At 40.1% G+C, this 10,856-nt stretch overlaps 1 non-coding gene across 1 annotated transcript; it reads left to right on the forward strand.

Annotated features, from left to right (window-relative positions):
• The first annotated feature begins 10,325 nt into the window (after window positions 1-10,325).
• On the forward strand, window positions 10,326-10,432 carry LOC120072441 (small nucleolar RNA R71). The gene has a single exon (XR_005480499.1). It is a non-coding gene; the product is annotated as a small nucleolar RNA R71 (small nucleolar RNA).
• The last annotated feature ends 424 nt before the right edge of the window (window positions 10,433-10,856 follow it).

A 10,856-nucleotide genomic window follows, 5' to 3' on the forward strand; every position in this document is an offset into this window, starting at 1 on the left:
TCATGTTACCTATGGTCATCCTAGTGAAATGAAGTCTCTGTCATGAACAACGTTATATAATGAGACATTAATACTTCGTGGTCAAGTCTTATACAAACTCTTTGTATAGGATGCCCTCTCTCGCATGCCTCCACATGAATGATCAGGATCAGACCATCTGTAGTAAGTCACAACACTTGTAACTATTCTAGAAAGTGGGCCACATCCGTAGCGTAACCGGGATAAGGTTTCCCTCCTATATCCATACACTACAGACTATTTTGGTTATCACTTAAGACATGATCCACTTGTATGTCTCCACATACATGTTTAAGTTACACATTGACAACCAGGGAGTTTAGTTTATTGGTTTGTGGTAAAGCAAATAAAACATCCAATGTTCAAAGATAATAAGTGAAGAAAATATCATATATTATACAACACAAGCGTTTGTTCATACTGTGAGTTTAGGGCATCATCCTCAACACTAACCTTCGTAAGCTTATATGCTAGATTACTCAATTCTTTATATATCAATATGCTCAAGACTAACATACCCTTCAATCAACCTCCATCGCAACATTGCTTCATGTTATCCCATGTACCACCATGTCACATGAATAGATACTTCTTGTCCATGCTTAAAAAAACATGTAGAAAGATAGCAATAGAAGAAAATATAGGTTTCAATAAAATTCTCGCTACTCGGAACATGCTACGCCTTACACGATACTCAATGCACATGATTTACAATGCACGATGTAGGATACACGATACACTATATTATTTGCATGTTACTCAATATGTTATAAGGCTTTACACTTTTTCTTTCCACTCTTAAACTTGCAATAGTAACTTGCTGATGATCAAAATGCATTCTTACACACACACACTCGCTCTCTTACCTACATTCATCTCACACAATGTCTAGAAAAGAAAAAGCTTGCACGAAATATTTACTTGAGGATCAAGATTCATAGTTTACAGTTTTCCAAGTGCCTTCTTATCTATTGATTTCTTCACAATATTGCAGGTGTGGTTTCATTAGGGAGAATGTGAGTGAATTTCAATTCTTTGGGAATTGTTTTCAAATGGTATGTTGTGTTTCTTGTGTTTCTTCTTTGTTAAGAGACAAATTAATTCACTTTTCATTAAATTGATCAAATTAATTCACTTTTCATTAAATTGCTTTGAAAGGATTGTGGGAATTGTTAGGAATTTCTCCCAATTTGTGTATATTGTACAATTGCATTAATTACAAAATAGAATGAACGAGCGCCTGCACATGCATCGAAGAGCGAGGATCGTACGTCGATTGATCAAGGATCATATTGTTGGGGTTGATATCCTAAATCATGTGGGTCCTGTAGTTTATAATTCTATTGTACAAATAATTTATTTATTTAATAAAATATGAGATGTTTTATTCAACATTTAGTAGCATTAACCTACAAACCAATAAACTAACGTCCAAGGTTATCAATTGTAGCTTAAAATTGTATGTAGAGACATACATCTGGATTACATTTAAGTGATAATCTAAATGGTCTGTAGTAGATGGATAAAGTTGGATACCTTATCTTGGGGACACTACGAATACGGCTCGCTTTGTAGATGTTACAGTTGTTGTAAAGTGCTACAAATGATTTGATCTTGATCGTTCATGTAGAGACATGTAAGCGGGGGTGTTTTATACAAAGGAGCTTGTATGAAAGCAGACCATAGAATGATTAGTCTCATTATATAACACCATTCATAAGAGAGACTTACATTTCACCGGGATGACCATAGTTGACATGACCTAAATCCTAAGTGAGTTGTGAACTCCTGCCTATGAAGGCAGTCCTTTGATTTTTATGGGTGAGAGTGGCCAAATTGCCAACTCAATAAGCCTACCATTTTAGAGATTTGTCTGATTGGGGAGCTAGGAATACAACTACACAAGATAACACTCCTTCCCTGATGTCGAGGTAAGTAGATAAATTATTCCCTTCAGGGCTGATTCCAAGGCTTAAACAATGTAGCATCACATCCTCTCTTGGCCCAAAAGGGATTTGGTCATAGTTGGATTATGACTTATTGTTCATTAAAGGGATCAGTGGTACTTAAGGAGTTAGATGTAACTACAGGGCCAAAAGTAATGGTGTATATTGCGATGGTGGTGTATGCGCTGCACATGCAAGTTTTCCTAGTAAAATCCTACTAGGTTGCCTGGTAAGTCCAGGGTCGAACACAAGGACTAGTGAGATATTATGCGCTGGTAAATCTTGATTCCTTTGCAGTGACAAAAACAATAAGTTGGTTGGTATGTTGTTTAAAGTATAAATTCTATGCGGCGGAATTGAGTAAAGAGTTAATAACAGCGAAAGTTACAATGAGTATGCGGGGAACGGATTGAAAGGGGATTTAGCTAACATTTCCTAAGATTGCGTTCAAATCATACGATCATGCTACACACACATAACAGCATGTCATCTCTCAATGCAAATGCCATAGTTCCTAATTTTAGGACGCATGCAATGTATACGATAATGTCTATAGGACTTATGCCTAAGCCTTTATTCTTGTCTATGCGATGATGAATGATACACACATACACAAGACGACCGCATACTATCATATTTTATTTCTAGGGTGCATGCCATGCATGATAGCAAATAGAACTTATCTCTAACTTTCTATCTCTTGCTTATGCGGTTCTAATCTGACTTTCTCAAGCCTAGATTCTAACCTAATTCTCTTAAGTCTAGGCTCTTTCTTTAGACTACTCTCTCAACTATCTCTAAAGGGTTATGGATGCATTTATAAGACAAGATGATTGCATAAAATGAAGATCTTAGATCCTGCTAGCTAAGTGTAAATTCCATTTTATAAATAAAATTAGAATACAGAACGACAATGGAAAGTAAGGATAGGGAGTCCGGTAGTAATGTCTTATTTCCCGAGGCTTTAACACTGTGTTTTACTCTACTCTGCCCAAAAGAATGTTCTTGCTTCCGCAAGAGTCGGCCCTCTCTCCATTCTCAGCACTTCCCAGCAGTCTCTCGAGCTAACCAAGAATGATCTTTCAATGCCTTCTCTCTTCGCTCGCCTCCACCTTCTAAGTATAAGAATTACAGACTAACGACTATCTATGATCTATCTCTATGTATATGGCGAACTATGTATATTACGAACTCCAAAATTCTGAACTTCTTTAACGAAGGTGGCCTTCGGTATTTATAGAGCTTCAAGGTGAAATGCTTTTCTCTCAAATGATTGCAATGATGGGGAGTCATTAAATCTCTATCTGATGCACCGATTAATGGTCACGGAAAAATTGAATGTACTTGCTACAGTGTGTCGTTAATGGCTTGTCAACTAAATTTGGATTCAACCATCATCAACTTTCTGTCCCACCATGATTTATTAAGCTTTCACCTTGATGCGTCGTCTTTATGCGGCCACCTTCTTGAGCAGATTTTCGCGGGCGCATACGATCGCGTAGCTTTGCGGTCATATTCTTCTAATGTGCTCGGGCACTGAATTCCTTGGATCATAATTTGCTTTATGCCAACGCATTTTCTTGCACAAAATAAGAAAATTAGTTGCTTTAATGTGATGGGTACATGTGATCGCAATATTCTTAACTTAATGCTTTTGGACAAGATTTTACATGTTTTTACCATCGCATTCTATTCGTTGATTTCGTGATTCGAGCTTAGGAGTGTATTGTATAAAATAATTGGAAAAATAAGTGTAAATATGAATGATGCATTGATGCATTTATTATGTATTAGTAACGCATTGATGCGTTAGTGATGTGCAACAGGACGCATGACACTCCTCTATTGACATTCAAGTTTTCCTAAATTAGATCCAACTTAGGTTCTTGGTAAGTCCAGGGTCGAACTCAGGGATTCAGATTAAAGCTAATGCAGACCTTGCATTGTAACTATTGTAGGGATATCCTAAGTGTATGGAGAAATGAGTTATTTACACTAAGCTGCTATGTTTGTGTGCAAGAAGATACAAAAGGGTCGAGTAGAGAATGATAGGTCCTGTGAAAATGGAGTTTAATGCAAGTGATATATGTCAATCTAAGTTGGATGTACACGAACAAGAATATGATGCGAATGAGATGACTTGTTTATCTCCATTTATGCATTAGACTCTATTCGACACTTTTCAATGCGAATATCATACAATACCTATCTCTAGGATGTATGCGTCAAACACAGGATGCAATAAAACACCAGTGCGTCTATCTCTAGATATACTAGGCATTCTAACTTGATGCTGGCTTACTTATTCTCTCGAATAGTTTAAGCTAAAGATGCTTTTACCAATTGATTTAGTTGGTTTAAGCGTTCGAAATGGAATTTTGCATGAAGTATAGATTCATCCAACATAAACAAGAAATAAACAATGGCAACGTATGATAGATCAAATATGTGAATTTATAAGAAACTGATTGTCTTTACAAAACCAATACTTAATCAAATGAAAAGATGAAAGCGATAAGTAAGATGAAATGGAAGGAGCTAAGCCGCAGAGTACAATCTCTTGTCCTCTTTGGCTTAATTCTAGTCGTGTACAACCACTTATGGAAGAATTGGAAGAAATGTCTCTCTCAAGCTCGGCTTCCTCCGCTCCTTGATCGGCGATGGTGGTGGTTCTCTTCTCTCTTGTTCTTCTCGGCACCACAGCACAGCTCTAAAGATCTAAAACTAAGACTAAGCTAAAACTAAGACTAAAAACTGAGAGTTGAGAACTTCGAACTTCGAACTCTTTCATCTGGTGGGATTTCTTCTATTTATAGACGTCGGTCTTCTCCAACTTGATGATTGGCAACAATAAATTTCATACCCTGGTCAGCCGCCTGACACTCAAATGCTTTTCAGATGCCGCCCACTACAGGTGCTCATGCTTGCAAGTGGTGATTTGACACAAATAGCCTAAATCAATGAATCTTCCTTACATTGAATCCCCCCGACACATGCCCCATGCGTTAGACTTTGCCTGCGACACTTTTCTTAATCATGCGTTAGCCTCTTGTTGAGATCTTGCAATATCATGCGTTAGTGTCGCAGTGTTTTAGCAATAAACATTCTTTTGCATGAGTTTGATAGTGTTCGAGTAATTCCATGCGTTTCTTCTAAAAATGATGAGATTTTATCATTAAAGACCATAATTGTTCCAACTTTTGAGCCATGATAACTTGTATTTCTACAAGTTATCACATCCCCAAATTTAAACAATGCTTGTCCTCAAGCATTCCATAAATATTTCTTTATTATCTCCCTTGTCTTTAGTGTGCAATGTTCACCTCTCATCATATTCACTTATAAGCTTGAGACTGGAGTTTGGAAAATATAACGCAGGATGATTCTTTTCTAAAAGAAATAATGTTTTATTTTAGGTGCAGTAAGCTTTTCGTCAACAACTCCTTTCGTTTCTCAAAACATTCCCGTTTTTTCTAAACCAGTAATGCGTTAGATGCTTTTTAAAATAGATGTCGGTTAAAAAGAAAAAGTATAAATTTTCGATTGCCTATGCGTTGTTCCAGGTGTCCCACTTTCGTTTTGGCTTGCCCCCATGGGTGTCATGCGAGCATCCAACTACGGGTGAGAGCCCTTCACAACTAAACTCATATCTAGCATTCATGCGTTTCAAGATACAGCTTCTTTAAACTAGATAGAGGAGTTTTGGGACGCATTGGTCTAGGAGACTTAACTTTGTTTTGGCTTGCCCCTACGGGTGTCATGCGAGCATCCAACTACGGCTAAGTGCCTGTTCCAACTTTTTAACTCATGCCACTTTGAGGTTTTTCTTTTAGAGTAATGACAGAGGAGTTGTGTTTAACATTTTTCTATTTTGTTTCCTTTGTTTTTTATGTACTCTATTAATTCGTCTTAACTCGGATTTCCCTCATCCCTAAATTTGGAGATCAGCTAAATCCTCATTGTTAAAAGAGAAACAAAATTTCGAAAAGGCTTTGAGATTTTCGAAAGGAGTTTTGATTTAAAGCTTGCATGCGTTAGAAAGAAAACATGTAGTCTTTTTAGAAAAATTCAGGCTTTATTGATTTTCCTAACGCCTACTCTGTACTTATAAATTTCATATTGCTAATATCATTGAGGTAAAATAATGGACAAGACTAGAAAAATAGCTAAAAAACAAAAAAAAAAAAAAAAAAAAAAAGTATGCTAAGGACAAACGCAAGGATAAAAAAATGATAAAAATTTCATTCATTTTCATTGGATAACTAATGGAATAAACAAACAAAGGAAACAAATACAAAATATTAACAAATAAAACAAAGTACAAAGTAACCAACACCCCGAAACTTATTGTGCTGACGCGTCATCCCTGCGTTCGTCTGCAGGGTCTTCATCCATAAATCGCAGAGGTTCCTAAGGTGAGCAGGTAGCGGTGGCAGGGCAAACATTCCGACCAAGATCTGATTAATATACTGTGTTGTGTAGACAAACTGGTCTTGCATTCTTCTTGTTTGTTGCCGTAAGTAATCCCTTAGAACCCTATTTTGTTGTTGAAGACTTTCAATAGACGCGGCCAGTGGTCTGAGTTGATCACTAATGAAAGTTTTCAACTCGTCAATATCAGTGCATTGTTGTGGCAGTGCTAGCTCTTCAGTTCTTTCAACTGGGTCTTCAATATTTCCTGCGTTACTTGACCCTAACCCAGTTGGTCCAAAAATGACTGGAGGAGGCACAAAAGTTGGAATTGGAATTAGTAAGGGCGAAGGAAGGGGACTAGGGATATCTTGATCTACATCGGTAGGCTCATGGTGTGTTGGATCAAGACTCCATTCTTGCAAGGCCAAAGGTGAGTTTGGGAGAAGGATTTTTAGGTCTGGTCGCGCTTCTTCATTAGTAAATGCATGCTCTGCTTCGTAATCTTCATTCTCCAAAGCTTTATCGTTGTGTTCAATCACCCGGACGCGTCTTCTTTTGGGGGCGCTTTTGAAGGGTCGAGGTCTGGCTGCCGCATCTTTGCGAGGTAGAGCAGGCTGGTGCGGCAAACTGTGAAGTAGACGCCTGATCAACTTGATATCCATCAGACCATCGATTTCCTCATAATCATCCCCCAGAGGGATGCCCCCGCGTTCACACAGCGCACAGATCAGCCAAGGGAAATAAAGTTGTCCTCGTGGTTTGGCTTTAATGACTTTGATCTGGTCCCTTATTATCCTCCCTACATCTAGAGGAATGTGTTGCATGATACAATAAGTGGCCAAGACGCATTCTCTTGATAATGTCTCATCATGTGTTGTAGGCATGATGCTTTTCTTAATCAAATAATACCACAAGTTCACGTCTGGTTTCAGATTCCTGGAAGCCAAGATTTTTACTCCACTTCTTGATGTTTACCATTTGCTTCTAGATTTAGCCACTACTCTTAACGCGTCTTCTACTTGGCTTAGAGTCGGATGTTCCAAGATGCGGTTTCCTTCTGCGTCAGGGTTACTTGTAATATTGAACACTTCATTAATCTTATCAACTGAAAAGCGCACCAAAACGCCATCAACGAACGTCGTACTTTTCTCCGTATCAAACTCACTACTATAAAATTAGCAGACAAGGTTGGGCCAAATTCTTGTATGCCCAACGCATAACTGACCCCAACCCATTGCTTCCATAGTTTCGGTTATATATGCCGGCAATGTGTTGCATTCGGGGAAGAAGCCCTTCTCTGCAAGAATGTCACTAAACTGGCGCTTCCTTCCTTTGGTCTTTTTAGGTAACGCACCAGTTACCTTATGTTTTCCCGCCTCATGTGCTTTGGCTTCCCGCGCCAGCTACCTTAATTCATTTTCCAATTCTCTTTGGAGAGCTGGCTTCCTTCGCCCCTGCCTTGTGGCCTGATATTGTTCCAATTCCTTCTTTAACACTATAGACCTTGAGTAGCTCTCATGCGTTGCACCCTCAGGACTGGATGTGCACTGCTCTTCTTCATCCTCCAAATTAATTTTCTTTTTCTCATCACTCTCTTTTCTTTCGATGGCCCTTCATTCGTGTCAGATTAGCAAGGTTGCGATGCGTCTAGGCCAACTTCCCTTTCTTCATCATCTTCTTCTTCTTCTTCTTCTTCCAACTCAGCTTTAAGCACCATCGCATAGCACTTCGCTTCATCGATTTCAAGTTATACGTTGGTTGGGATAGGACGCATCACTTGTTCCTCTTCTTGGCCTTGATTCAAACTCGCTAAGATTGCTCCGAAAACTTCTTGCTCGTCTTATCGAGCCAATTCCGCGAGTTCTTCGATGTTTCGCTCTGACGCAGGACTATTAGAGCTGAGCCAAGGTGGAGTGATTGATGGGGTGCCGGATGGGGTATGCGGCAACCCTGGAGATGAAATGATAATTGGTGAACGTGGCAGAAGGGGTTGGTTGGCTCCTTCTACTTCAATCGGGAAAATGGAGGCTAAGGGTTGGATGGATAATAGAGGAGGTGGTACACAGCGGGCGATGGTGCGTTGTGGAGATAAGCGAGGATAAGGTCATGCGTCGCACCCACTAGAGTAATATTTGAAATGAACGGTGGTGGGGCGGGCTTGGTGTAGGGTTTCTTGGCAACCACGGAAGAAGAAGGGCGCTGTTTTCTCGGTTTTGTGGGAGTTGGTTTTGCGATGGTTTTGGATTTTTGGTGGGTTTTAGAGGAAGGGTTTGTGGTGGTTTTGATGGGTTTCGACCGAGATGGTCGCTGGGAAGTAGAGGAAGGCCCGTCGTGCGAAGGCTTGGTCAAAATGAGGGTTTTTGAAGTTCAGCGAGGGTTTGGAGGAGGTGACATTGAAGCAAACGAAGATGAGAAGGAGCTTACCAGTGACATGCCTTTGTAGCTCATCAATTGGTTTTGGCTGTCGGATGCTGAAGACATTACTGCTGAAGAATGCGAAGTAACAAGCTTGATCGAGCGGCGATGAAGGCTTCGAGCGCTAGGTTTTTTTTTTTTTTTTTTTTTGAAGAAGGCTTTGAAGACGATGGAAGAAGAGAGAAAATCGAAGGTACGCGTTTTATAGGTCGGTGGAAGAGAGGAAAGTGACGTCAGGTAGCGCCTAACATCCGCATTTATTAAGAAGCCGAAAGGACGTGCTTAGGGTTTCTAGGCAATCGAGTGTTTTGTGTTTTCGAGACGCGTCCTTTTGGTTTGGGCTATGTGTTGGCTTAAGTCCAATGCATCAGTTTTATTCCCATCCTAAGCTTCTTCCGATTGTACACAACTTTTTTTTTATCTCAAAATTAAATAAGACTCTTAAACAAGAAAGCAATAACATTCATTAATCAACTCAAAACGTAACGCAGACAAGCAAACAATGAGTAAACATAAACGTAGTGATAAAATACATAATGTAAAAGAAATGAAGATAGAAGAAGTGTCTCTGGAATATGTGTCGATGTGAATGCAGGGGTGCTTCGACGAAAGCCTCAGTTGGCTTCGCGTAATACGAGGGATGAATCTTGTCGTTCTACACCATCTTCAAAGTAGGGTTTCACTCCTTACCCATTTACCTTGAACGTGCTTGTGCCATCCTCCCACGTCAGCTCTATTGCTCCTTTGTATTCCCTGGGGTTTCCGTGCTGCTGGGAAAGACTCCAGGCTGCCATTCTTCAACTCACTCGCAATCTGCCCCACTTATATCTCCAAAGTTCTGATGGAAGATGCCCAACTTTTTAGCAATGCGCCATTCTGAGCGATATACTCCTTTAAGAGGTTTTCAAGTGGAGATGTTGAACTCGACGCATGACCTCCTCTATTAAAGGGTTGTTGGTGTGGCTGCTGTGTTGGCTGGAATCCAAGCGGCGGTCCTTGCCTCTACTGTTGGTTTACCCCTGAGTGGTGTGGCTCTTGTTGATTACCTGCCCAAGAGAAATTTGGATGGTTCCTCCATCCGGGATATATGTGTTTGAGAATGGGCTATTTTTAATTAAGCATACCAATGGCGGATTTTATGGGCAATCAGAGTAGGAATGGGGATCTCCACAGCCCACACAGCTAACCATGGATTGTACGAATGTTTCTACCTGATTTACCTCTTGCAAGTTTGATGCGTTCCTTAGTGACATATTCTGCAAAAGGTTTGTAATAGTAACCACTTGTGCAGAGAGCGTGGCTATTGTGATAGAGTCAATAGAATTCACATTCTGAGATCGCCTCTTCCTTTCTGCTCTTGCATCATAAGTGTCATCCACCCATTCCATATTATGCTTGGCAATGCAGTCCAATATTTCCTTAGCTTCAGTATAAGATTTGTCCATGATACCACCAGCTGCAGCTGCGTCGACTGCCATTTGAGATGCTCTGTTCAATCCGCCATAGAAAATCTCCATCTAGATGGTTAATGGTAATCCATGATTGGGGCAATTCTTGATTAATCCTTTAAAACGCTCCCATGCGGTGCTCAAGGTTTCAACTTCTTCCTGCTCGAAGTTCATGATCTCTCTCCACCTTCTTGCATTTGTGGTGGGTGGAAAGTATTTCTGCATGAATTTCTCCACCAACTTTTCCCAGGTTGTGATCTCACCAAGCTCCAAAAAACTTACCCATTGCTTTGCGTCGTCACGTAGAGAATATGGGAATAAAGATAGCCTGATAGCTTCTGGGGTGATTCCAAGAATCACAAATGAGTTGCACATCTCCAGGAAACGTTTCATGTGAGTGTGAGGGTCTTCTCCCTGAGCACCCCCAAATTGTCCAACTGTTTGGAGCATTTTTAACATTACAGATTTCGTTTCAAATCTTGTCCCATCTGACATTGGGTATATGACCCCTGGTGATAAATCATATAACCCAGGAGACGCATTCTCCCTCATGGGTCGCGTACTACTGTTTGCCATTATGATAGGATTTTGCGTAGTGTGGGCTAGCTATTGAGCT

The sequence above is a fragment of the Benincasa hispida genome, chromosome 2 (assembly GCF_027475165.1).
Source record: "Benincasa hispida cultivar pf3 chromosome 2, pf3_genome.v1.1, whole genome shotgun sequence".
NCBI classification, from domain to species: Eukaryota; Viridiplantae; Streptophyta; class Magnoliopsida; order Cucurbitales; family Cucurbitaceae; genus Benincasa; species Benincasa hispida.